Genomic DNA, 25,139 nt, shown 5'->3' on the forward strand with positions numbered 1-25,139 from the left:
AATTATATCACAAAAGATGTCTTAAGACAGAAATTTCTTGCTTGTCCTTCTTCGTTCATATTTCTTAGACCCTTTCTCAACTCTACGTTGCTTCTACCACTGCAACACCATAAATCAAAGCTTACACCCAATGATGTGTGGAAATGGTAGGGCATAAATGCATCCAGGATAGACTGTTCTTGCATTTGACAGCTAACAGAGTTGAGAGAATAAACAACATAATGTCAGTGTGCCCTCTGTCTGGCTCAGATTATCTGGAGGCCATCTGAATAAACTCTCATCTGAAACAGGAAGCCCTGGGACTAGATCTTTCACCTTCCTTTGATTGTCATTTTCCAATTGTTTTCATTTTTCAATGACGTCAGCACACTTGGTCATTGATGTTCCATTTTGGACTTGACTATGCCAGATACACCCAGAGAAGTCGGAAGCCAAGAACACATTTGGCCTAAATGAAGACTGGGCTTTCCTTAAGGCAACCTTATATATAAGATCCTGAAGAAAGATGCAGACAATGCTGAAGTTTTATATAAGCATTGTTAAGAGAGGTTGTTTCTAGTTCATTGGGCTTCTTGAATAGGTGGAAACGGTATACATGGCACACTCTCAAAATCAGGGGTACCAACAACAAAATGTTACTATGAAAATGCACTGAAGTATGTCCATATTTTTTTTTCCAAACTAGACAACAGCTGACTAGATAGGGGATGGTTTTGCAAATATTCCAGTCTCTTATGTTAGTTGATGCAGAGGAAACTAACACAACAGATGGCACAAAATAGCAGTATAGAAAATTTGGATATCTCCTGTCCTCTCCTCTCATCTCCCCTCTTTTATTTTTCACACTTTTCAAGTGCCTTTTAGTTAAGAGCTTTTGTTTCTTTTCAGTTTCTTAAAATTTTAATGAGTCAAAATGCATACCGAGTGTCTACTTCACTCTAAAGAGTGAAGTTGGGCTGAGTGGAGAGGTCAGATCTGTGTGTTCAGAGTGCATATTGCTGCTGTGAAGACACCAATCAGTCATACTGCACTAATTAAAATGTCCTGTGCCCTGAACGCTTCATGCCTTGCCATAGTGCATTCCTGAAGTCCAGCAGGGAGGCCCTCACAGGATGGGATGCCACTGAAGATGGCAAAAGACATTACTCATCTCTGTGACTTTGTGAGAGCACGTTGTCAATGAGGAATTGAAAAGCATTTTTGATTTATGGAATGTACTGCCCATTGCATCACCAACAAAAGAAAGATATAACATGCTAGCTATCTCGTCACAGTGATTTCCCACCTCTTCTGTTTTGATTTTGTTCACTGCCAGCTGTGAGACTGAGTGCTGCACTATCTCGGTGAAAGTGTTTTGCTCGTGTGTGGCAAAGAGGAGGGAGATCTGGGCCTTTCTTGCATATTGCTCAGATTGATGGCATCCTTATCATCTGACCAAAGTCATTATTCTTTAGGAGCAAGAGAAGGAGCGGGAATGAGTGTTGAGAAGGCTAGACTTTCTAAATATTAGTTGTGACCTTTCCATTTCAGGCTTGGGACTGGTTGGCAAGGAAAGCAAACCAACGTCCGTGCATCTGTTTTTTCCTGTGGAAAAGACTTCAGTTGCACAGGGGCTGTCAGTTTGGCACTCATCATGAACATAAAAGTTTAGCAGGGAAAAACTGTTCTGAAATGGTCAAATTGAGAAAACTGTCCATATGTATTTGCATTTTAGTGCTATTAGTGGTGCTACATACAAAGCAGCTCTCTCACCTGAGGAGTGCTTCGTAGGGTAACTACACTTTTGTAGGTTTCCTCTGAAGCAGAAACAAAACAAAAAAAGAAGCATCAAACCACAATTTAAAAATGGGATGTGTTAAGATGCCTCCTGAAAGTCACAGGCTGTCCTTATATCAGTCAATTTCTGGAATTCTTCAGTAGTGAGAACAGACTCGGTTGTCAACAGAGTGCTGTTCACAGAAGCTAGGCAGGAAAATGAAAGAAGGCTTGCTATTGTTCAGTGATGTGGTGTAGGCTGCAAGAATGCGTTGGGAATGCAGCGCCTGCATGTCAGGCAGAGAGAGAGGTCTTTGTGTGAATACAGTGGAGCAGAATGTCAATCATATAAATAACTATTATCTGATTTTTTTTTTTATTCTGATCACTGCTCTCATGCTTCTTCAGTTGGAGTCCATAAGGTTAGTTATCAATCTGTTGGAGCTTCCTGCTATCTGATTCAGGCTGTCTGGATATCACTTGCAGGGGAGCTGACCTACCATGAAGCAATGTAGGAAGCACCGTATCAGTCATGTGCCCTCTGCTTTGCGCAGTGCCCTGACATAGTCTTGGTGATAACTTGTGAATAGGTAACATACAAACACCCTGTCCTAGTGTGTCACTTAAAAACAGCAATGTTTTTCCTAAAAATGGCTGATAGAAAGGGAAGCTGCGGACTTACTCAAGTGCATAAAGGCATGCTTTATCTCGCAAACAGTCAACGTTGTGTCAGGATGCAATGATGCAAGAGCACTGTTATGAAATTCCTCAAAATCCTGAACATGTTAGAGGCAACATGCCTGAAAAGGGTGCATTTGTGATTAAAATACTTTTGGTCTTTAAGCAAATTAACTCTTGAAACAGAAGCTTTTAGAGTTGGGAATAACATACCTGTTATGACCTGAATTAAACTGACCTCCTCTGAAGTCTTGCTTCTCATGGGTTGGTGTTATTTTGTGATGCTTAAGGCAGATCCGCCTTTGAGGTAACACATCGCTATTCTGCCTGCCAGGATGGGAGGAGATCATATGCTGAAAAAATCCATCCTACTGGGAGAGGTTGAGACCATATTCTGTTAGCTTACACCACATGCTGAGTAGCAGTCCTGAGGGATCTGTTTCGGTGTAGTCATTTAGGGCCATGAGGAGCAAATCCTGCAAGCTGCTCCAAACACCCATGGCTCTCAGAGGTGAGAGCTGATGGATGAATAAGCAGAGGGATAAGCAGTCATGAGCAATACAGAGGACTCAGTCCTGCGCCACTGAAGTCAGCAAGAACTTTGCCAAAGGGTTATCTTTAACCACACAGCTGTTGGGCCCAGACCACCTCAGTTCTGTTTAATCCTGAATATTGACAAGCAAGAGAATTTGTCCAGAAGAGTTTTCCTTTTCCTCAAGTATAGCTTTTGGAAACTCTTAAAATTGATATGAGTGGTTTTGCCACCTAGAGAAAGCTACCCCAGGTGCCACCACACCACTCCTGCCTTTGCCCAGTGTTCTGAAATGAAGCATGCAGCTGGCCCATGTTAAAGCCAAGCCATCTTCTACCAGGCTAGTTTTAGCCTCACTCAGGTTTTTGGGCCAAGTGAGAATCTCTGTGCACAAATATCTGTCAGTGAGGAAGAAGGCAGCATGGACAGGAGGAGGCACAGAGCAGCTGACAGAAAGCAGAACAGCTTGTGCTCTGGCTCCATCTCAGGCTAGTGCTCATCTGGGGGCATCTGCACAAGCATAAGATGTCTCAGACTTCTACTGATTCACATCCATCTGCTTTGTCCCACCGGGAACACTGAGACCACTCTTTAGTCATTATAACTTCTACACTGTTTTCCACGCTGCATCTCATGCTAGAAAGGCTTTCTTGAAGAGATCCCTAAGCGTGTGGGCCATGCAGACTCCAGGATATCAGTGCATATCATGATATTTTACCATCCTCTGCTGCAGTTTATTCAGTATGGTGAAACACTGACCATATCAAAATCTGAGTTTGTTTCAGTTGGTGTGCCTCTCTTCAGTTCGGTAAGGCTGTGCAGATTTGTACCAGCTGAAGACCTGTTTCACTACCTCAGATTTCTTCTTCACTTTTGTAGCAACTGTAGCTGTATAGAAGTTAATAACAACACGTTATTATGTTAGAGTTTTCCATGATTCATTTTGGGAACTCAAAGTAACACAACCGTTTGTACTTCTTCAGTGCTTTGCGGAAAATCATCTTGATTGCAGAATCAAATCCCATTTGTGTGCAAAACTGCAGCTTATTAGGCCAAAGCTCTGGCAATAACCACAATGACCAGAACACAGAAATATACAGGATGGATGTATTGTTGTGAATGGACAATAAATGAAGAAGGCCATGTATTGTTTCATAAAATGTTCAAATTTTATTTTTTCAGAATAACGCATGAAAAATACTCCGTTTGGGTCTAGAGGATAAAAACCTTCTGAGAAATACTTAACATCTGTTCTATTCTGGTTAAGAAAATCATAATTTCTGTTTTGTTTTTTTTCCTCATTGAAACACAATTCAGAATATATTTTAATATGAAATCCTGCAAAACGTTATTGAAAAAACGTTGTTACGATTCCTTGGGGAAGAAGGGAAGGGTTGTTTCTTTTGCATTTGTTTTGTGTTATAAGTGCGTAAGAAGGAAAATTTCCTCTAACAGCGATAGCTTAGTTAAAAGCTGTTTGAAAAGAAAGATGTTTTGAACAAGATAGATAGTAGCCAATTCTTGATTTAGATTTTTGAGCTTTCACAAAGCAAGCTGTACAAAGCAAACACTCCAGTTGGGGTTCCAAACTACAACTACCAAAAATCTCTGATGACTAATGCTTCCTGGCTGTACTTCATGCTGGCTTGAAAAGAACAAGACTACATTTTGTCTAAGCCTGCACTAATGTTATATAAAAGGTTATGGAAAAGGCTGTGTAGGTCTGTCCGCAAACATCCATCATTTGCATATGCTTGTGGTGTTTTTACTAGCGGCTTTGGGAAGAGCTAATCTAACACTTAATTAAATCATTTAGCTTTATTTGATGCATACTTTTTTTTTCTAGCTGATGGTATTTTTTTGTGCAGGGATTTGCTGCAGTCCCAGAAGAAGAATGAATAATGTTTCCTCCTTTGACCACAGAGTGATCTGATCATGCATGCTGTCGGTAGATATTGCTTCTGACTAGCTTCCAGGGAGGAAAAACATCCAATGTCCACTCTGTCATGCTAGTGGGTGAGCATGTGGTGGTCAGCTGGGATTCCTGGGTTCTTTCCTTCCTCCAGCGCTGAGTCAAACTGTGACAGTGGTCAGGTTACGTAGCCATTTATTAAAACGAAGATGATAATATGTAAACCTCCAAATTAGTATGAAGGTCATTTCCGTGACCTCCATAGCTTTAAGGAGAATTTCTGGCCTTCAGGTGAATCTGTCAGATGAAACAAAGGAAAAAAAGCAACCCAGAGTAGATGCAGGAGTGCTTTTCTGTAGGAATCTGGGCCTCCAAACCCACTGCTTGAGAGGCATCTTATAAACTCCTCAAGAAATAAAGGCCGAGGAAGTTCTGTATGAAAATCCTCTTTTGGCTCAGGAGAAAATATTCTGCCTTCCCATTCCTGCTCCCTCCCTTCACCAAATAAGTACCTTTCAGCTAAGCGCGTAATCCCTGCTAGCACCCACCCTTGTCCCTTGTACTAGCCAGTCAATGTGTTCCTCCCTTGCTCTTCATTAAGCTCAGTAACACATTTCCAGACGACGCTACTTTGTACAATGCTCCCATCTGTGCTGCCAGCAATACTCCCAGCCCTTTCTTCTGCTGGCTTCTGCTGCTGCATGGTCCAGCTCCGGCAGTGACTTTTCCACACTGGGAAAGGCTGGAACTGGTGGGAGGCTCCATCAAGTCCTGGGAGTGGCTCTCAGAGGTGGGAGGCTGGGAGTGGAGGCTGGAGGAAATGGGATAGCCTTGGGCTTCCCACACCTCTGAACTGGTCTCTCCTCCTCCCTGTCACAGCACCTTCCTGTGGCTATTCCCAGATATATAATTATCCTCATTGTTTTAGGAGGAATTGCACTGAATATTTGGATTATGAAGAAAAGGTTTGCTTTGTGCAAAACTCACTAGAGAGAATAGCTTGACTTCCACTTGGGCACCTTATAATGACCACATTTTCAGACATTTTCAGCACTTCACATTTATTTGCCAGATACTCTTGAAAATTCTGACTATAGCAGCCAGAGAGACTCAACTTTATGAAAGGAGTTAATTACTGTAGGAAGACCTTGTCAAAAAAATCAACATCTTGTTCAAAAGTCCAGTTCCTGTGTGCACTTCAAAATCCTGTGAAAATATCACTGGATGAAACATTTTTTAACACTCATATCTATTTCGTGGAGCTATTCTTAGTTATTTTAGTCTGTCCCTTATTTGCTATTTGTACACTAAAATCTGTTTATGTTTCAAGAGGTCGTCTGTGATACTTCCACTGTTTTCTTCTAGCAGTTTTGCATTTATCTTCGTTCTCGTACTTCAGATAATTCAAAGTTTCCTTAGGCTCCCTTCTTTACTCTCTCTCAATTTTCATTCTCTTCTTGGGTTGGACTTTTGTTTAGACAGGCTGTTCTCAAAGTGGAAACTTAACAGAGTCATACTAGCCCCACACCAACATTCCTCAGCCTCTACCACTTGGCTGAATACGTGGCAGCAGTAGGGCTGCACCGAGACACACCAGAAAGAAGACTCATACAGACACTGTGGTTGCTGGGAAGTGTGACAGTGATTCATTTTCACAAGGTCTGACAGCACAGTCTCTGAACCACAGATCCCTTACGTCAGGGAAACCTTCAGATGGATATCCTGGGACTGTCTTTATACTTTCACACCCCTGAGCATGATACAGGTGCTAAAGTGGGGGATTATGCTGCATCTTAGATGCAGCTGTGTAGTGTGTACACAAGTTTCTTGACTCAGAGAGGTTGCTATGAAATTATTGATTTGTTCTAAATTGTTGCTGGCAAATTGTCATGAATGAGGGAAAGAAACAAGAGTGTTGAAAGCTCTGTGCATCATTGAAATATTTAAATATTATGTACAGTGACACCTATAATTCAAATTTACTGTGGTAAACACAGCAGAAATGACCTTAGCATAATGTTATTCCATATTCTAAGCCAGATTCTTGAGGTTTGTCTTATTTATATCGCATGTGATGCAAAGAAATAATTCTAGGAAGGCTCATACGGTATATTTTCTTTACATTTTCTTTTCATGTTGCCAACATATTGCAGAGAAATCAGTGGCTTCTGTGCGTCTAAAGATTTATTTTTAACCTCTCAGTGTGCAAAAATCAGGAACAATTATTAAGCTGTCCTAAAACTGCTGATACAACCTGCTGGCAACAGATGGTGTGAATGAAAAGCCAGAAGTGACCATTTTTAATATTAACAGATTTAAAAATTTAGTTCTTTAATCTTACCTAACCTCTTGTGACCGAGTGTCTAAGATATTGTCTTAAAGACATTATCAATAGCCTTGATTTGAACATGAATCAAGTGCAGAAGTGGATCTTCTGCAATACTTCATACATGTAAATGATGCTGTGTTCTCCTTGACTCTTCTGACCTCAGTGAGTGATGAGCACTAGCATTTGCTTCTCTACAACTTAAATAAGACCAAACTCAGCTGGAGCAGTTTTGCTGCAGGTAGTGTGTGGCTGCACTTTGGGGGTTCTTTGTAGGTCTGAACTTGCAGGGTAGTTAAGAACCAGCTCCTGTCAATGCCTAGGGAAGAAAAGGTATTACATTATCAGATATTATCTCACTCTTGCAGTATTTATATATCTCAACTACAAAATCAGGAAGTATTGCCAGCCATCATTTGGATAAAGTTGGCATAAACACACAAACACACACGCACACACACAGAGAACAAAACAAAATTCCCAAGCAAGCCTGCTTTATCTTTCGGTTAGTTATGGATTGTGGAAATCTGCTCGTGGATGATGTCTGGTGTCTAGTTTAGGTAATGTGTGGATGGCTGGGTGCAAATGTAACTGGCTAGCCTTTCCCAAAAGTCCCTGTTACCAAATGGGGTGGTGATGTGCTGCCAATGAGATTGCTTTTTGCCTTGGGTGCCACTGCTGGTGGGGGCAGACTGACAGCAACATAGAACTTCACAACATTACAAGCAAGACGGAGCCCAGCTGTAGGTCCAAATTTACCTAACGAATGAGGTGGCCATGCTGTGAGTGAGAAACAGGCTGAATCTCCTGCATAAGTAATTTCACAGGTGAGATATCCCGTCATTATGTGCTCACAAGGCAAATGCAGCATATGTAGACAGATGACAAACTTTATGTGCATGAGTCTGGAAGAGACAAAACCTCTCTCTGCAAATCATAGCCTGCTATTTAAAGAGCCATTCCTTTCTTTGTTTTTAATGCCCTGGTCAGCACAGAGCCCAGCTCCTGGCAGGTCAGCAGCTCCTCACCCACAAACCCCAGTGGTCTCCAGGCCTCCCTCCTGCCGTTGCTCCGTTCTGTGCTGGTGGGCCCCTCTGCCACTTTCCACCCACACAGCCACAGGCAGCAACCACTGACCATGGTCAGGCCATCCCCTGACAATACAGCATGTGGGAAAAGTGCTTCCAGGGTGACCGACAGCCTGGGAGGAGCTCGGGCAGAGAGTAAAGGCCGATGCACCATGGGAGAGCACTGAAAGGACACGGAGTTTTCTGAAGAGGGGAAAATGAGCTTTTCCCCTGTGGGCTTCTCTCTGGAGGCTACAAGTGAGATTTCTGAATTGGAGGAGGGGCTGGAAGGAAAAGACAAACGATGAATAAAAATAGCCAGCTGCACAGATGCAACTTTAATTCAGCACGTGATGGTAATGATGCTAGGTACTGCCCTGAGACAGGAGATGCTGGGGGGAAAGAAGCACATCAGTACCAGTCTTGGGTTGGACAGTTGGGTGTGCCCAACTCAACACAAATGCATGATGAATGAGGGCACAGTAAAACTCTCACTGAAGTGCTCTGTCAGCCTAAACCAATGCTGAAAGCAGTGCCCCAAGGCACCGTGCCCGGGCAGCCCCTTCCTGCTGCTCCCCGTGGGGAGGCCAACACGGCACGGACCCAGCAGTGACAACCGGTCACTTTATAGCTACTGCCATTTTCAGGAGGAACTGTGGCTGCTCTTGCCATATGGTAATTATCCTGTCATTAACCAGGCTGAGTAGAGGGTAGAGTTCCTAAATGTTCTCCACTGTATTCTATCCTAGCAATTCTTGACATCCAGTGTATATCTTACTGAGCAGTACTGAGTTGAGGGATGCTGAATGCTAAGAATTCTTTCATTTTCTTCATGATTACAGAAACATCTGTTCCCAGCAACCCTCTGGTGATTGTCTGTAAAAATTCAGTGTCAAACTTTCCCCAATATTTCCCCTTTTTTCCCATTTTTAATAGTGTGAACTTCAGATGAGTTTCCCTTACAAGCCTCTTCCATTGGTCTGTGAACTACGTATGGCCCTTGCCTCTATTGTCATGCTTTACAAATTCTCACATTCCTTTGGTGCAGCGTTCAACTCTGCACAGTCAGACTCCTTATCTAAATTGGAGTTGCGGAGTGTTCTGTATTTCATGGTCTGAAGTTTATGTTTCGTGTTTATCTCTGATTTCTAACCTATAGTGAGAGGACCAGACTATTACAAGCAGTGGAGCTGAATGCAAAACACATTCGTGCCTCATGAATTGGTTTCATTTTGAAGTTAACATAACATAGTTAGAGATTGCTCAGAACATTATAGAAGTGGAACTTGGATTTTCTGTCTTATTTTACTCTATGTGTGTATAATATTTATTTATCATTCATATTTACGTTGTAGCTTACAAATGGTGGACAGTTATTAACTGTTAAGCTTAATAATATCATTAAAATATCCCAGATCTCTGCTCTGTCTGGTAGACTTTTTTGCCTCGCTTGTTAGCTTATTTTGCTTATTCTCAGAAAAGAGAGCTTTTCATAGAGAAGTACTAAATCAAATAAGTCTTTACCGCTCCAGGGGATCACCTCCAGTGTTATCTACATGGGAAATGAGAATGGCACAGGATTCCAGGTGCTGCCCCACCTTTTCCATACATAATTTTGCTGCAAACATGAACAACCAATGCCAGTAAATATCTTTCACTGTAGTGTGGCGAGGGACCCAATGCTGGAAATGGGACTGAACCATCCTTAGCACAAGCAATTCTGTTATGAGTTTAGCAGAGATGAAAAGCACTTGAACCAATTGGTGGTGACTTATGAGTACCATGGGAGGAAGTCAGCCCACCACAAGTAATTTCTTCTGCTGTTGAGATGTACTAAGGAAGCACTATAAAAGCAGAGGGAAAACAAACAAACAAACAAAAAAAACAAAACAACAAAACAACAACAACAAAACAGAATTGGAAATTATATCTTCAGCAGTTGTTTTGATTTTTTTTAATTGTGTTTCTGTCCACTATTTGATCTTCAGTTCTGCTTGCTTGTTTGTTTCTGTTAATTATTTTTTTTTCTTTTTCTTTTAGTTTGTATATTGAATCATGCAAAGTATGGATTATGCAAAACAGCCCAGCTGTAATTTCGAGTGAAAGGAGAGACAGGTCAACACTTTGCAGGACTTTACAGGACAGAACTCTAAGCACTGCAAGAGATCCTGACACCAGGTAAGCTAAAAAAACTGCAGTAGCTCAGCTTCTTTTTTTGAATGAGTGCCTGGTGCTGAAAGGTATCTAAAGGCATTGACAAGAAAGGCATTTGAGGACGCTTAATACCATCCAGGCAATAGTCAGTGTCTTCCAAAATTCAGTGTCTCAGCAAGCAGAGGCAGAGATACAGGTTTTTTAACAACCAAAAAAGAAAGGTGAAGGGTTCATCCCACTTCTAGGTGGTATTTTGGGGCTAGCATGATTAAGACATGCCTAACACTGTTGCCAGCAGCTTGCTAATTGTTTACCTTTGTATTTTTCTGATGAAAGTACCAGGTCAGGGTTCCATTTGCCATTCAGCATGAGGGTAGAGCAAGCTTCAAGCTTGTGCTTCGTTTGTTTAAACACTTGACCATTCATATTTTGATTATACTCTTCCATACTTCAGCTCATGTAGATCGCCCCATATTCCTCTTGACAAAGGTGTGTGACAGCTGATATCAGCTGATGAATTTTTCCTCCATTGGTAATTCTGAGATTTAAAATTTCTGGAATATAATCACAAGGAATGAAGCTGTTTGTGGCAAAGAGTGTCAAAGCCGATGAAGTAAAACCAGGAACATATATAAAATAAAAATATTAATGATATGTTTGTGTAAAAATACTTATTTAAAATTCTACAAAATTTCAACAGCCCACTGGCCAGAATTGTAAACCTGGTGATGAGATGGTGTATGATGTATATGTCTGTATGCATGTATGTATATTTCACTGATGTACGTGTGTATACACTATTGAAAGTACACTGCGTAACAAAACCCTATCTGTACAACAAATGAGTCTAGCACTAAACTCCATAATGGCTTGGGAAAATCAGATAGTGTAAATCGTAAGTAACAACAAATCTGCCTTTTGTTGGAACTTTACAAGAACTTTATTATTTTACTTGCTGTGTTGCTTTGAAAATTAAAGTGTGTTTTCACTGGTCTGCCTTCAGCAGGGTTCAGTTTCCCTTTATGTGACACAATTTATACTCCGTTAATTTGAACTTTTCTGGTAGAATAAAAAGACACAAAGAAAAATAGGGTGTGATATTCTGGCATTATTTTATTCCATTTGTAGTGAAGTAAAGGCTTCATTTCAGTTCCAAGCACTGAGCTTAGCCGCAGGAGTTAGAACTAAAGATAGTGTTAAATCTGCATTTATAAAACAGCAGTCTTCTGCACATATAAACCCCACATTTGCATGTGTAATGTAAGTTGATTCTTGCTTAGGTAATGTTTTGCCAGTATAAGCATGCAAGACTATTGGGACAGTGGTTAGAACAGTGCATGCATGTAATTTGCAAATTCCATTTGATCTGTTGTGTACAAATATGTGAGTCTCAGTACACAGCAGCACACAACTTCAAATCATGAGATAGAGAAGAAAGCCACCGTAATAAAATATCTCTTTCTTCATCATTCTTAAATTCCCAGAGGTCTGAAGCAGTCTTAGACCTTCCTATAATAACAAAGCATTTTAATGGGTATTCATATATTTGCAATGACATTCCTATTTCCCTTTGTCGGGAAGATGTTGACCCATTCTTTTTTATACATTGCTGATACACTGAAGTTGCGTAGGCTTACAGCATATTTACATAGACTATTGTCTAAGCACACCCTACCAGCAGAATACAAACTGGTTTATTTATATTTTGCAGTTTGTGAGAAAATTTTGATGCGTAACTCCTAACCCATTGCAGATCCTAGTGCAGCCATGGTTCTGCTATGAACACTGAGGTCAGTAGTTGTACCCTGTTGCCAAGAAAACAGACTATTGTTTCTTGCTGCTGCATAATATTCAGGAAATAGACTTGGCAGCTGAGAAAATTCAGTTGGTTCTGCTGTAGTAAAAGATTGGTGAAGATTAAGACCTTCCCTCAGAAAAGCCTTCTACCTTGGCTGTATTGCTTCGTATCAAAGGACTAGTGAAATAATATGGAGGCTGATCAATAAGTCCTATCACACAGGCTCTCATCTGCAAAAATGCACCATATTCTAACTGGGAGGCTCTCTGCCATTAAGCTACTATCTGTCCCTGTATGCAAAGTGACAAGAACTGTACTTAATGTCCTTTGCAGGATACTAGTTTATTTATTACAGCAAAGTATATTGCTGTAAAGCATTAACAAACCTATTTCCAGCTGACAAAAAAATTACTTTTTTAGGTTTTATCAGTGAAATATGGTCAGTCATCCAACAATTTGCTTCTTTGGCATACCCTCCACTTGCTATAATGAGGAATAAACCAAGAGTATATCTCAAGAAATATATGGTTAGGAACAGTGCTTTTATGTTTTCCATATTTTGTTTTTTTTGCCTCAAATCACAGTTCAGTTCAGTGTGATCTGACATGGCTGAAATACTGAAACCCCCACTCCTCCAAAGCAGTGTTTATTATAGAAACCCACAAACTTAACCTAACCTAGAGCAGCTTTTCCAGCAGTGATATAATTACAGTAGTTATTGTTGCAATAAACCAGATGTTCCTGAACTGGAATGAAAGCACTTCCCCTTGCCTCCCGCATCACATTTGTTACGTTGCCGCTTTTCAAGTTTCACATCAGCTGTTCAGAAAGCTCTTTCTTGATTGAGTGTCATTTACAGATTCTTGCTGCATGAGTCTTTTAGCTTAAATAATGAAACGCTGGCAATTTTTGAATTTTCATTGCTTTCCTTTAAACCCCAGACATGACAGTTATCAATGCCACTAATTCTTGCCCAGGGCCAAAGACTTTTTTTGTCCTTTAAGATAGTTTTACTTGGCTAAAAAAAAAAAAAAAAAAAAAAAAAAACACTTTGAAAAAATTACTTTGCTTTCAGATTGAATGAGTACATTGTTCTCTACATAAAGAAATGTTCCGCTCCTCCAGAATCGATGAATTTTGGGCAGACTTCAGTGAAGACATCAATTTACGCCACAATTCTGCTTGATAGGGAATAGAGGTAGCTTTGGAGAACTGCATCTTTTTAACTGCTGTATCAGTTGTGGTTACAACTGTGAACCATGAACAACCATTCAAGGCAAATAAAAAGACCATATTTAAAACCTCATCAGAAGACTGCAGTTAATCCTACACTGGACCATAAATATCTGTCATTATTTAAACATTGCACTTCTTATATTTTTAACAGTGCATTAGTCAACATATTTTCAATACTCCCAGCCTAATCAAGTCGTAACTACAAAGAATATTTTGCCAATAAAGAAATGGACTGTGTTTAAATTACTAGGACCTTAGATATGAAAGTTGTTGTATATATTTTACCATATGTGCAAGAAAACCTGTCTAGGAGCAATGAATATGAGCAGTCAAGGAGAACAGTTAGCAGATTGTTTTATTACACTTACAGTGCCCTATAATAATGCCATAAAGAAATATAAACCGGGCTTCGGGTTTTGCGGAGTTACAGATAAGGTCTCATGAAAATTCAGGAACGGTAAGAATGAAGTATCTTATCAATGTGCCATCTTATCATGTGCCATGGCAATCCTGGGCGAAACCTTTGTAATGTTCGGTTATACGTGCTACTCATTTTTCTGTTTGTTAATGGTAACCTATTAGTCAACCTATCCCTGTGGTAACTGCACTGTAACAAGGGAGACAAACCAGGGGTGAATTCACCTCATGAAGTAGTCTGCTCAGTTTTCATTTTGTAAAATGTAAATGTTTCTTATAGAAGGAATTTACATGACTCTGAAGCACAGTCTGATTTTTGACTGATGTGGTAGGGGATGCAGACATTGTTGGCCTGAATTTACAGAAAACTTTGAAACCGGTCCATAAAATCTCTGAGGAAACCCAAGAGGCACCCACACGTTTGGAAGCAGATTATAAGACAGCTCTGCTGCGCAGCCACAGTCGGCTTCCTGCATTCAAGAGAAACTATCGATTTCACATTTTTGCCTTCCTAATGAGAATGTGTCAGGGCTGAAATAAATAAATAAGTAGGACCCCTGTCCATGGAGCCTTGACGTCCTTTCCATCCTGGAGGCTGGGAGGCCCCTGTGTTTCCTCCTCTGGCCGTGACATGCCCAGTGAATATTTCCACCACCCACACTTCATTCATTCTTAACTATCCTCACCCACTCATCATTACAGCTGTGCAAAGCATCCATTACAAACCCTGAAGCCATGTGAATCCTACCTTCATAACTTTGTTATGTGCTTCACACAGCTGGGATTGTTTGGGCTTTGAGTAAATTACCTTTTGAGATGATTGACTCTGGTTTTATGCAAATTCGGGTCCGGGTTAAGGTGAATGATTTATGGGTTGCATATTTTGAAAATCACTGAGAGAGTTTCATATCACTGCACCAAGCTTCACTGCGTGGATCTCTGTCGCATTCTAAAATCTAAAAAGATACGTATATAGGACGCTGCAAAAGGGAATAAAGTCCCAGATGTGCTCTGTGCATTGCAAACAACTCCTAGCTTGAGCAACTTGGGGAAAAAAATGAGCTGTTTTTAACTCTTTAAGATTTTATTGCTTCAACTTGTAGTAACTTTTTTGTTAAATTCCTCTGTTTAGCACATACTCATGTCGCAAGCATTTCAATTAGTTATGAACTCATGCAAGTGGGTGCCATAACTGTGCTCTCAAACAGGAAGCAGAGAGTAACCCAACATACAAAATTCAGATTCAATTGTAGATTTTCTGTAGTCAAAATGGGAGATTTGTTTGGTTGATGAAGTTTGAATTTGCAAAACACAGTTAAAAAAAAAAGAACTGACGTAAAGGACAGGATTCAGTGTAAGAGGCTCTGTGACTTCTTAGTAAGACAGCATCAAAACAAATAACAGAGAATTTCATGTTTTAATTTTTAAGGGAAGCTCAGACTATTTAAGGCAGGAGCACCAAACAGATCACTTAATATTTCAACAAGAAAAGTACTTCCTTCATTTTGGTTTGTACTATAACCATTTTTTATCTGATAAACAATCTTTTTCTGTTTTACAGTGAATGAGTCCATGCAGCAGATCATAAACACATCACCAAGTCATGATATTGGAACATCACTTCCTGCCGATACCTAAATATTAATGTAAGTGAAACCTGAAGGGGTTGCTTTTAGTGTGTGGTGAATGTTGCATCGTCACCAGGTGACCAATGTTGGTTTTTTTTTAATCATTGAATGTGCTCCTTTATCAAAGTGCCTTTGAGATAAGTAGAAGTAAGGCTTGAGGTGATTTGTATAAATCCTGACAATGGCCTGAGGTGGAATTATCGTGGGCTTAAGGACATACTGAGAGAGGTATTGAGACATGGGATGCAGCTGAGCAAAGGTAGATACGAATAGTGTAAGCAGTGATAACTGAACTACTCACCATAGCACAAGGTACTAAGAGTACAATTCACCTTCTCCTAAATATCTGAGATAGTTAGGATGAACCAGAGCCTGCGGGTGCTGTTTCTTCCCATCTGCTACTAGGGGGGTGTGAATGAGCAGCTGATGTGCAGCTCTCTGCCGCCAGGTGTGACAAGGTGAGCTCTGCTCCCAGAGCCTGCTGAAAAGGCCTGAGTGCCCTCCCCTCTGCAAAACATGGTCGAGATGAAAGAAGGTATGAGCAAACATTCAGTGCTGCAGAAGTTAGTGCTTTAGTCTGGACTGCTACAAGCAGAATTCTTCTGTTGGTCAAGAATCATTAAATAAAAGTGGTATGTAAAGGATCAGCAATAATTATTGATAATAAGCATCAAGACTATCAGAGATACTCCATAGAGAAATAAGTCACAAAAATAAAATAGAAGCTGCTTTGCACTGCAACATCAGTACCCCAGGCTGTACTCATAACAGTCTTTAATCACCACCTTCACCATGTCCATTTGTAACTCATACTTGTTGAAACGTTACGCTTGCCTTTTGCTTAGGGCCTGGTTTTCTGAAGTGCTGAGCATCCTCATCTCACATCAACATCAACACGTTGTAGACTTTTACCTAGGGAGAGATGAAATATAGCACATAATGTTTCATATCGCATAGGTGTGGAAGGCTGTGAATCAAGGAAACAATTGCTTTTAAATAAATTATGTGCAAATAGAAAAGTGATAACGTAATGCATGATTTGAGAGCAAAAGCCCAGCTCCTGTGAATTCATTTTAGTAACAGTGAAGAGTGATACCACTAAGAATGCTGTTCTATGGAGTCAGTTGGCATCTCCATTGTATAACGTGGATTGCTGGAGGTGGTATGTCTGCCAGTTCAAGTCATACTGAGCTGCAATTTAGTGTGAAAAAAAATAAGAATTTTTAAATTGCTGAAGTGATGGAATTTCTCTCTTCTCTCTCTGCATCACAAACAAAACAGAATTTAGATTTTATGAATTATTGGCCAACTCTCTTATCATTAACACCTTCCTTTTATTTGAATGGATAATAGGAAAGGAAGATGAAGATAAGCTAGCTCAACATTTAAAAGATTTGCTCAGCGCAGACAGTCCTTTCTTTCCACAAGATTTTTTGCTGCAAAATGAGAAATACATTACAAGCCTGAATTAACCATAATATTAACAGAAAAACAGTACAGACAATTTGTAACAAATGCTTAAGTAAGCATATCCTTCAAAAAAGAGGTGTCATGAAAAACATTAGAAGTGAAACTTGCTTGCACCAAAGCCTACGCTTGCATTTCCATTGACTCCAGACTGAGAAGAACTTAGATCCTGGGAAGTTCAGTTCAAAAATAGTTGTCTTTGTGTCAGTGAGTCTAGGATTGTGGGCTCTATGACTTTCCACATGAATGCTAAAGGGAGTAAAATGCTACAAATCCCTGTTTCTGAAATGATACATGGAAATAAATTACAGTTATATGAGTTTTAGAGTCCTACCAAAATTTCTGGGTTACCACATCTGCAGTCCTACAAAAGGTAGATCTTCCCAGGTTCTTGTTAAATCTGACTTAGAGAAGCAGCTCAGGACCCATTTCAGTGTTTGTTATCAGCTTTTTCAAGTATTTCAGTTACGATTACTAGCTATAGAAGGTCTGAAACTCTTTGTTTTGGCTGTATACAGAATTTTCCAAATTCACTGTTTGTAATCTAGAACTAAAGACTGATTTATCCGGGCATTTTCAAATAAGTTGGTTCAAAATGTGTCTGTCAATTTATTGACCTGTAAGAGCTTCCCAAAGTTGATTCTGGTTTGGCCTGGTAAATAACCAGCCTTTCTAAATTCTCTGATGTTTAAAGATAGTGGCAAGGTGGTTTGGTCATGCATTTCTATAATGTAAGTAAGAAGTAAGCAAATTTCTTTCTTTTTCCTCTCTTGTGTGCTTTATTCACATTTTTTCATTGCTTGAGATGTCTACAGCTTTATACAGTTTTGAACAGGACTGAATATACAGTTGCCCACTTTTGAGCTACTGCTAAATGGAATTCAGCATGTTGTATGTTGTATGGGTTGGAGAACAGCAGAGTTGCTCGGGGGAGTGAGGGGAATCAGGTGTGCTGCTGACATGCTGTCTGCTCCAAAGATGCTTGAACCCTGCTGTCCTGAGCATGGGAGCGCTCATGGAATTGGAGGAAGGTTCCTTGTTCTCATGTCCAGCGAACAGCAGGACTGAAAACCCTCTCTGTAGGCTCCTCCCAAAGCCATGCACCACTACTCCTGCAGGCTTATACCTCTCTTCCCAGTCTGCTCCTGAGTTCTGTCTCTGCTTCTCCATCTGCTAGCTTTTTTCTACATAAATCCCTGCCCCAAACAAGATCAACAATGCTCCCCACCCAGATCTTTTAAATTCCTGAGCAACCTTGTATTCACCTTGTGTAGGGCAGAAACATGTGCTGAACTGCTTCTTACAGCTCAGAAGAGATGTGCGGTGGTTAATCCTACCATTTTCAACTAGGCTGAACTCAGCTTATAACAAAACCATCGGTAAAAATGTAACCACTTCACAACTGTGTATGTGTGCATGTGTAGTATGTGGAAGGAATTTGCAAAAGAATTGGCCATCTTTCCATGAAGTTCCAGCAGGATCCACAATCAGAATGAGGACTCAGTTCAGTTCATTTGCGAGTTTCATATAGGAAGAAGTGTGTAGTTCTTAGTGATTTATTCTGTTGGAACTATAGATTCTGGTGCCCTTATGGTTTCTTCTTCAGACATCAAGCCCCACCATTTTGATTCTGAACTGGCCCAATCTAAACACTAGATTGGGAGCCAGAGAGGCCACAGTAGTTGTTAAGTTTAGTCAGTCAGCCATACACATCTTCTGGGCTGGAACCAGCTTCCACCTGGCCAGTTTGGAGGAGTGTCTGCACTTCTCTCAGTTCACAGACTAACCTGGATTAGCAAGCCTTTGCCTTCCTGAGATCATGGCATTTGGAATGGTTGAATTACCTAGGGAGGTCTCTCTACTGATGCTTTGCCATAACAAAAACTCTGTTATGTTCTGCTCACAAATGCATAAAATAGTGCTTATTGAACTTGAATGTGTCATATATGTGAACCCCAAATTATGCTGATGTTGATGATCTTAATAAGACAGCATTTTATGCTCTGAAAGGGCTTGTGCATGATGCATTCTGTGGTCACTTGGAGGTAGGAGTTCTGTGATGCAGTGTGGTCTCCCATCAGCAGCAGGCATGTTGAGCAAGGGAAGGGAATGGTTAGGAGGCACTCCATAACCTGACATCTTCTTAAAGAGTTTATATTAAGGTGAGTTATCACACATAGCCAACTCTAATCCCTTCTAAACGAAGGTTCTGTTTATAGAATATCCAGGTCAGGATTATAAATCTCTGAACAAATCACAGGTATAATTAAAAGGAATAATGCCAATTTTATTTTCTAGTCGATCTCTGTACTCCTTGGACTTCTCACAGATAAATACAGATAGTATCTCTGTGAACTAATAGTAACTTGTTCGTTATAGCACCTTTGATTTTACCACTAGATTGAAATACATACTAGTATTAAACATTGTATATAGTATAACAAAGTGGTTAATTCTTTCAGTTTTGCACTGCTGTGTTCAATGGAGCTTTAGAAGTATTTCCAAAGAAATTTCCAACCTTCATTTACTCTTTGTAGATAAATTTGTTTTGCCTTTTTCATGCCATTTTTGTGGTCAGTTTCGAGCAGTCATCTTCAGTTCACCAATGAGAATTTCACAGGAATGGAGGGGTTTCTCAATGTGTCATGGAATTTTTGAAGAACAGGATCTATTTAATCTTTGTCATATTACTTTGCAACAAAAACCTGATTCTGAGAGATAAGAAAAGACGACAGGACAGAGGGGAGCACCACATGACCTAATCTTACATTTAAAGAGGTAGCACATTCATTTTAAATTGAATATTTGTTAACGACTCCTTGTAAGGTGTTCAGAAAATAACAAAGATAACTTTACAAAGCAGAGCTTTACTGAGAGGGAAAAAAATGGAAAAAGATATTATGTCTTAGTAGGGTTAACAGGAACATATATATGTTCTATCAGTAAAGCCAATTACTGTAGTCAGTACAGTCAGTGGTACTTAACTAGTAGATATCTGGCATAGTTAAAGGTAGCTTGTAACCCACTTACACAGTAAAGAGTAAGACTAGTACAGAAATGTTCAATTCTTTCAATTAAAGCATTTTATCAAATGCAGTAAACCAGTATATAACTTTGCTTTGAGAAAAAAGCCAAGATGGAAAAAGGATAATTATACTGTTCAGGTAAATAACATTTTCCTGACAGGAGTCCAAGTTATATTAAAAAAAAGAAAAAAGAAAAAAAAAAGGCTACCTTTCTTAGTTTCTATTTTCCACTGGAGGTGTAGGGAAAAATGCATATAGAAGTTTTTTTTTTTTTTTTTTTTTTTTTCCCTCAGTATTTGGTGGTCCTTCCTTAAAACTTTTAAAACCAAAGCCATTTCTCACATCTGGTTGGAACACAGATCTTTAAGCCATTCAAGTAATTCAAATCACATGTAAAAATCTAAGCTACAGTGTATGAAATTCAAGAACAATGTAGTTCTTACAGGGTCTGCAGTGTGCCACCTCTTTTAATCAATAACAGCCTCAGTTCAGTTTATCTGTAAATACAAGACTGCAGTTAAGAATGATCTACTGCATTATTTCAGTACTGAGAATAGCAAGTTACCAGATTAGTGACACTTTACAACTATAATAATCTTATCCCTGTACTCTAGATGAAGTTCACAGCAATACAGACTGTATCAGATTATAGTTCCAATGGAAAATATTGAAGATCACTAATATCAATACACATTTCCTTATCTCAACCATTTGTAACTGCTTGTATTGACTTTCATTACATTCCAGCAGTTCTGCTTATTCCCAAATGGTAGTCATTAATTTCCATTAACTAAGGCACAACTATACATAATTTAAATTGTTTCCAATAAATGTTCAATTAATGTCTGTTATCTGCATTTAATTTCCATCGATTCCAAAAAGCTACTGTTGAGCTTAATTGCCACCATAATTAAAACAGTTTACCATGAGCGTAATTGGGTCTCCATTAATACCAATGGACAGCTACAAGGACTGATTACTCTCTTACTGTCAAGCAGTAGGGAGCAGTGCTACACAGAGATCGCAGTGCAAATGAATGGCTACAAACCCAAACAGCTGCGGCTGAAGTTGACCAGAGAACAGTATTTACCACAGCAACAAACGCATGCTTTTCTAGGATACCGGTCCAGATGGCCAGAAAATATTCTAGAGGTTTCCTTAAGCTTAGTATGGGAGAAAAAAAGTGAATTACATCAGACTGTTGAAAGTAGCACGGTATCCTGGCTTGAAATTTGTTCCACTTCAAATAAAAGTGACAGCTGACAAAGGGAAGTTCTAGACCAACAGAAAAATGGGTGCAACTCATTTAATCCTTTTTTTTTTCCCCCTATAAGTTTGTCTGTTCAAATACAGTGCCTGACCAAGAACTGGGGAGAAAAAAATAATAAAAGAATAAAACCTCTACCTATAGGACTGCTTCAGATTGTTGGGGGGTGCTATAGGTCCATAGCAATAGCTTAAATTCAATGAGAGTAGATCACTTTAACATATTGTTAGGTATTCTATATACAAGTCAGCTACATTTAGAATCTCAGAAATTGCCAATTCATGAGAACAAAACATCTGCTTAAGAGCGATGATCTTGACTAATGTTCCCTTTGAAGAGATAAACAAAAGAATCAGCTTGCTGAAAATTAAATGTTACTACATTTTCAGAATGACATTTTCAATTTTGCATTGCAAAATGTTTTTTTCCTGTTTTCCATACTATTTCAAATTGAGATCTAAATGGAATATTTTCCTTTTATTCAAATCACTTGATTGACCAACAAGTATTTTATTCATAATCATGCTTTGTAATGGCTTTCTGGATTGTTTTATTGCTTTAATTAGGAGTGGAAGTAAAATTCACCCCTAAGACATTGCCTGAGATGAAAAGTCTGGATTTCGCTGGGCTTCAGCTAGAGTACTTTTTCGCTAGCTTCACTTTCTGAATATATTCAAAGCCTTGTCCAAAGTAGAGTTCATTAAAATAGACCAGCATTAAATCATGGAGGGCAGAGCTTTGGTGTCAAGAAATCTGTCTTACAAAGGAAAGATTGCTGCCTTCTAGCTACAAATACTCTTATAAGGTCTGCACTGCCAGTCAGAAAGGACCTCCAAGCTAGTCCTGTGCTAAAGTTGTCACACATCCCACACTGTACTATGGTCAGACCTCTTGTCTACTATGAAATGAAAGTGAGTATGGCTTTTCCTATATTTTTATTGCAGCCTACTGTTTTTTAACAGTTCTGCATTTGCATGGCAAATACAACAGATGTTGATTTGGGGCTGGAGTGCTTTAAATTACCATTGGACCTAAAAGTCCCAAAATTTGAAGACAATCCTGATAGCTATATATAATGAACTGTTATTCTATTGTAATGAATGTTAATCGTTTAACACCAAGTTATCACCACAAGAAAATGTGCGACTACCTCCACTGTTCCACTTGTACCCTCTTGTATCTGTACTGCCCACCCAAAGACGGAGAAATCCTGTAGACTTGACAATCCTACTATCCTATAGACCTGAAATCAATAGTGTCAGGACATCCCTGCTTGCAGCAGTTGTAATGTGGCTAATACACAGTCAGGATGTGCTCCTACATAGCAGGCATCACTGTGCACCCACTCCTTCCAGTCCCTGCAACACCATTGAGCTCCTAATTAGAGAAGTTCACCTCATACAAGAGTGTGAGCTGCCATAGCATTAGGTACAAGGTGGTACCTGGGGGTGAGGAAAATTCCAATTCCGTGTCCTCCTTTCTCATTTATGAGAGAGTTCTTAGGGTGGAATAAATTAAACAAAGGAAATTATGTTATCAAATCAGTTAAATTTATCTGTATATCCTTTCTGGTGCCATAAAAGGTGACCGTTTTTCGATCTTCAAATGAAATTTGGAGCATAACTGAAAGAACAAATTGTAAAGACTGGAGTTTTGTTTTGGAAAATACCTTGCTACCAATATCTTGCAAATAAAGAATGTAAGCTCAAACAGAATGATGACCAAATGGCTAAGACCATAGTATCAGGGCCTCAACAGCTTACCCTGTAATTGCATGGCAGCTAGAAAAGGCTGAAGTAGGCAGACAGTTGCCACATCTCTGCTATTCTGCTACAAAGGAAGAAGAGCAGAGAGGTGTGTTTTTTGTCTTGGGAAAAATCAAATTGCTATCTCAGCTGTTGCTTTCCGTATTGCCTCTACATCAGAGAAAAACCATACTTCCTTGTGTCCACTGTTCAGTTACTCATCCCACTAAGGAGTAAGCAAGGAGAGAGGAAGAAAAAAGGACAAGTAAAAGGCTGAACAAGTCAGTGATCAAGTGAGCCTTTGTTTTGAAGGCAGACACACAATCTAAGGGGCAATACTCCATCTACATCGTAGAGAAGGTTCAGCTCTTGAGCAGCTTAGAGCACATCACTACAGCCAGGTCTCAAGGTGGCAAAGTCTTAGGCAACAGTTACAAACTTTGCATCTGAAATAAAAGTGACACCTCTTAAAACCAAACCCAGATGTTGAGGGTAATGGGCTACAGGAATATCTAGGAAGTGCTGAGCCTCTCAGGCAGCCCTGACATGCAAACATGCATAACAAGGAGTTTATGCACATTCTGTAGAGGACTGATACTGTAAAGAGCTGATGCAAAGAACTGAACAAAGGAAACCATTGTGATACACAATAAAGAAGGAATTATCTTGGTCTCTTGGAGAACTGTCTCTTGAAACCTTATCTATTAACTACTTACATAGACACAGATATCAGCAGTGATGGATACTACCTGTTCTTCCTTCTGATTCTTTCCCTTTCATGCCAACATTACATCTGCCAGTTCAGGTCTAAGTCTTTCCAGCTAGCTCTCTTTCAAGATTCTGTGTCAGCAAGTCTTCTGTGAGGCACCCTCCAGCAATTTAGCATATAAGATGAGAGCTGTGTGGTTTCTGGAACATTAGAGTTTACACATCTAATCGCTCAGGTATTCCTGAGCACATTTAGCAAGAGATCTGACAGTTAACATCTATCTAAAGGACTTGGTCCTTAGAGAGGATGTTCACTGTTTCACACCAGAATCTCTCAGAAAGGAGTCGAGTCTCTGCTTGGCAATGGCATTTATCCCAAGTACTGACTGATAATGTGCCATCTATATTTCATACAGTTCCTCTGTAATAATCAACTGATAATGCAAGTAAACTTTATTTCTAGATCTTCTAGGATCTTCTTATTGCCTCTGGTTTTTGTTGTTGTTGTTTGTTTTGTTTTGTTTTGTTTTGTGGAAGAGAGGTAGTCCCAACCCATATACACGTTTCACTCCAATTTTCTCCATGGAAACCTCTTTTGTGTTAGCAAATATCAACCAGCTTCCCTTCTGGGAGTAAGAATCCCATGTCCTTAATTTGCAACAGAGATGAGAATTTCAGTCTCTTTTTTCCTCGACTGTACAGGTGAGAATGACTTTATCTATAGTCAGAAAGTATGTGGAAGAACCTATTCATAAAATCATGGAGTCATTAAGATTGGAAAAGTCCACTAAGATCATCTAGTCCAATCACACTAAAGGCAAGCAGAACAAAATGTGTGCTAAATATGACAGATAATAAAGTAGATCCCACTTGATGTCACAGTTGCCACTTGTTCCAGTTAATGAAACTCATCCCGTGCCCTGATATGACATGAAAGCATGTCATAAGATCCACGTCTTTCAGTAAGTTCCCAAGTTAAACTGCATGTTCAGTTTGCCACTTACCAACTATAGTAGCAACACAGAGAGCTGTTGCTATGAAGAGCCAGAACGGTATTCACATACCCATATATTTATATATATTTTTTTGCCTAATTAAAACAAAAGCAAAGTTCTGGAAGTAGGTATCATAAGGAATGAAGTGGTAGTCTCCAAACTCAGCTGCACAGAAGTTTATCCATCCCCAGAAAAATGGTAGCAAGTAACTTCTTGTAGACACTCACAGTGAGTGCAATTGGCTGTTCCTGCCTCCAAGGTTATGACGGCATAGCACACGTAGCATCTCCTACTTGTGCCCACATGCCTTGAGCTCATTTTCCTAAATAACGTAACTGAGAAATCACAAGCTGTAACCGATGTTTTGTCACACCGCACCACGTAAGAATATAATTGTTTGTCTTTTTCCATGTGAAGAGTTTCTCAGC

General features: G+C 39.7%; 1 long non-coding RNA gene across 4 annotated transcripts in view; it reads left to right on the forward strand.

The window, feature by feature from the left end:
* LOC121110951 overlaps nucleotides 1–24,185 on the forward strand; it is a 238,051-nt gene extending 213,866 nt beyond the window's left edge. For all 4 annotated transcript variants that reach the window (XR_006939448.1, XR_005860397.2, XR_006939449.1 and 1 more), the window contains 2 exons: nucleotides 10,311–10,448; nucleotides 15,437–24,185. This is a non-coding gene — a long non-coding RNA (uncharacterized LOC121110951). The remainder of the gene's footprint in view (nucleotides 1–10,310; nucleotides 10,449–15,436) is intronic.
* Nucleotides 24,186–25,139: the final 954 nt, after the last annotated feature.

Source organism: Gallus gallus, chromosome 5 (assembly GCF_016699485.2).
Source record: "Gallus gallus isolate bGalGal1 chromosome 5, bGalGal1.mat.broiler.GRCg7b, whole genome shotgun sequence".
Taxonomy (NCBI): Eukaryota; Metazoa; Chordata; class Aves; order Galliformes; family Phasianidae; genus Gallus; species Gallus gallus.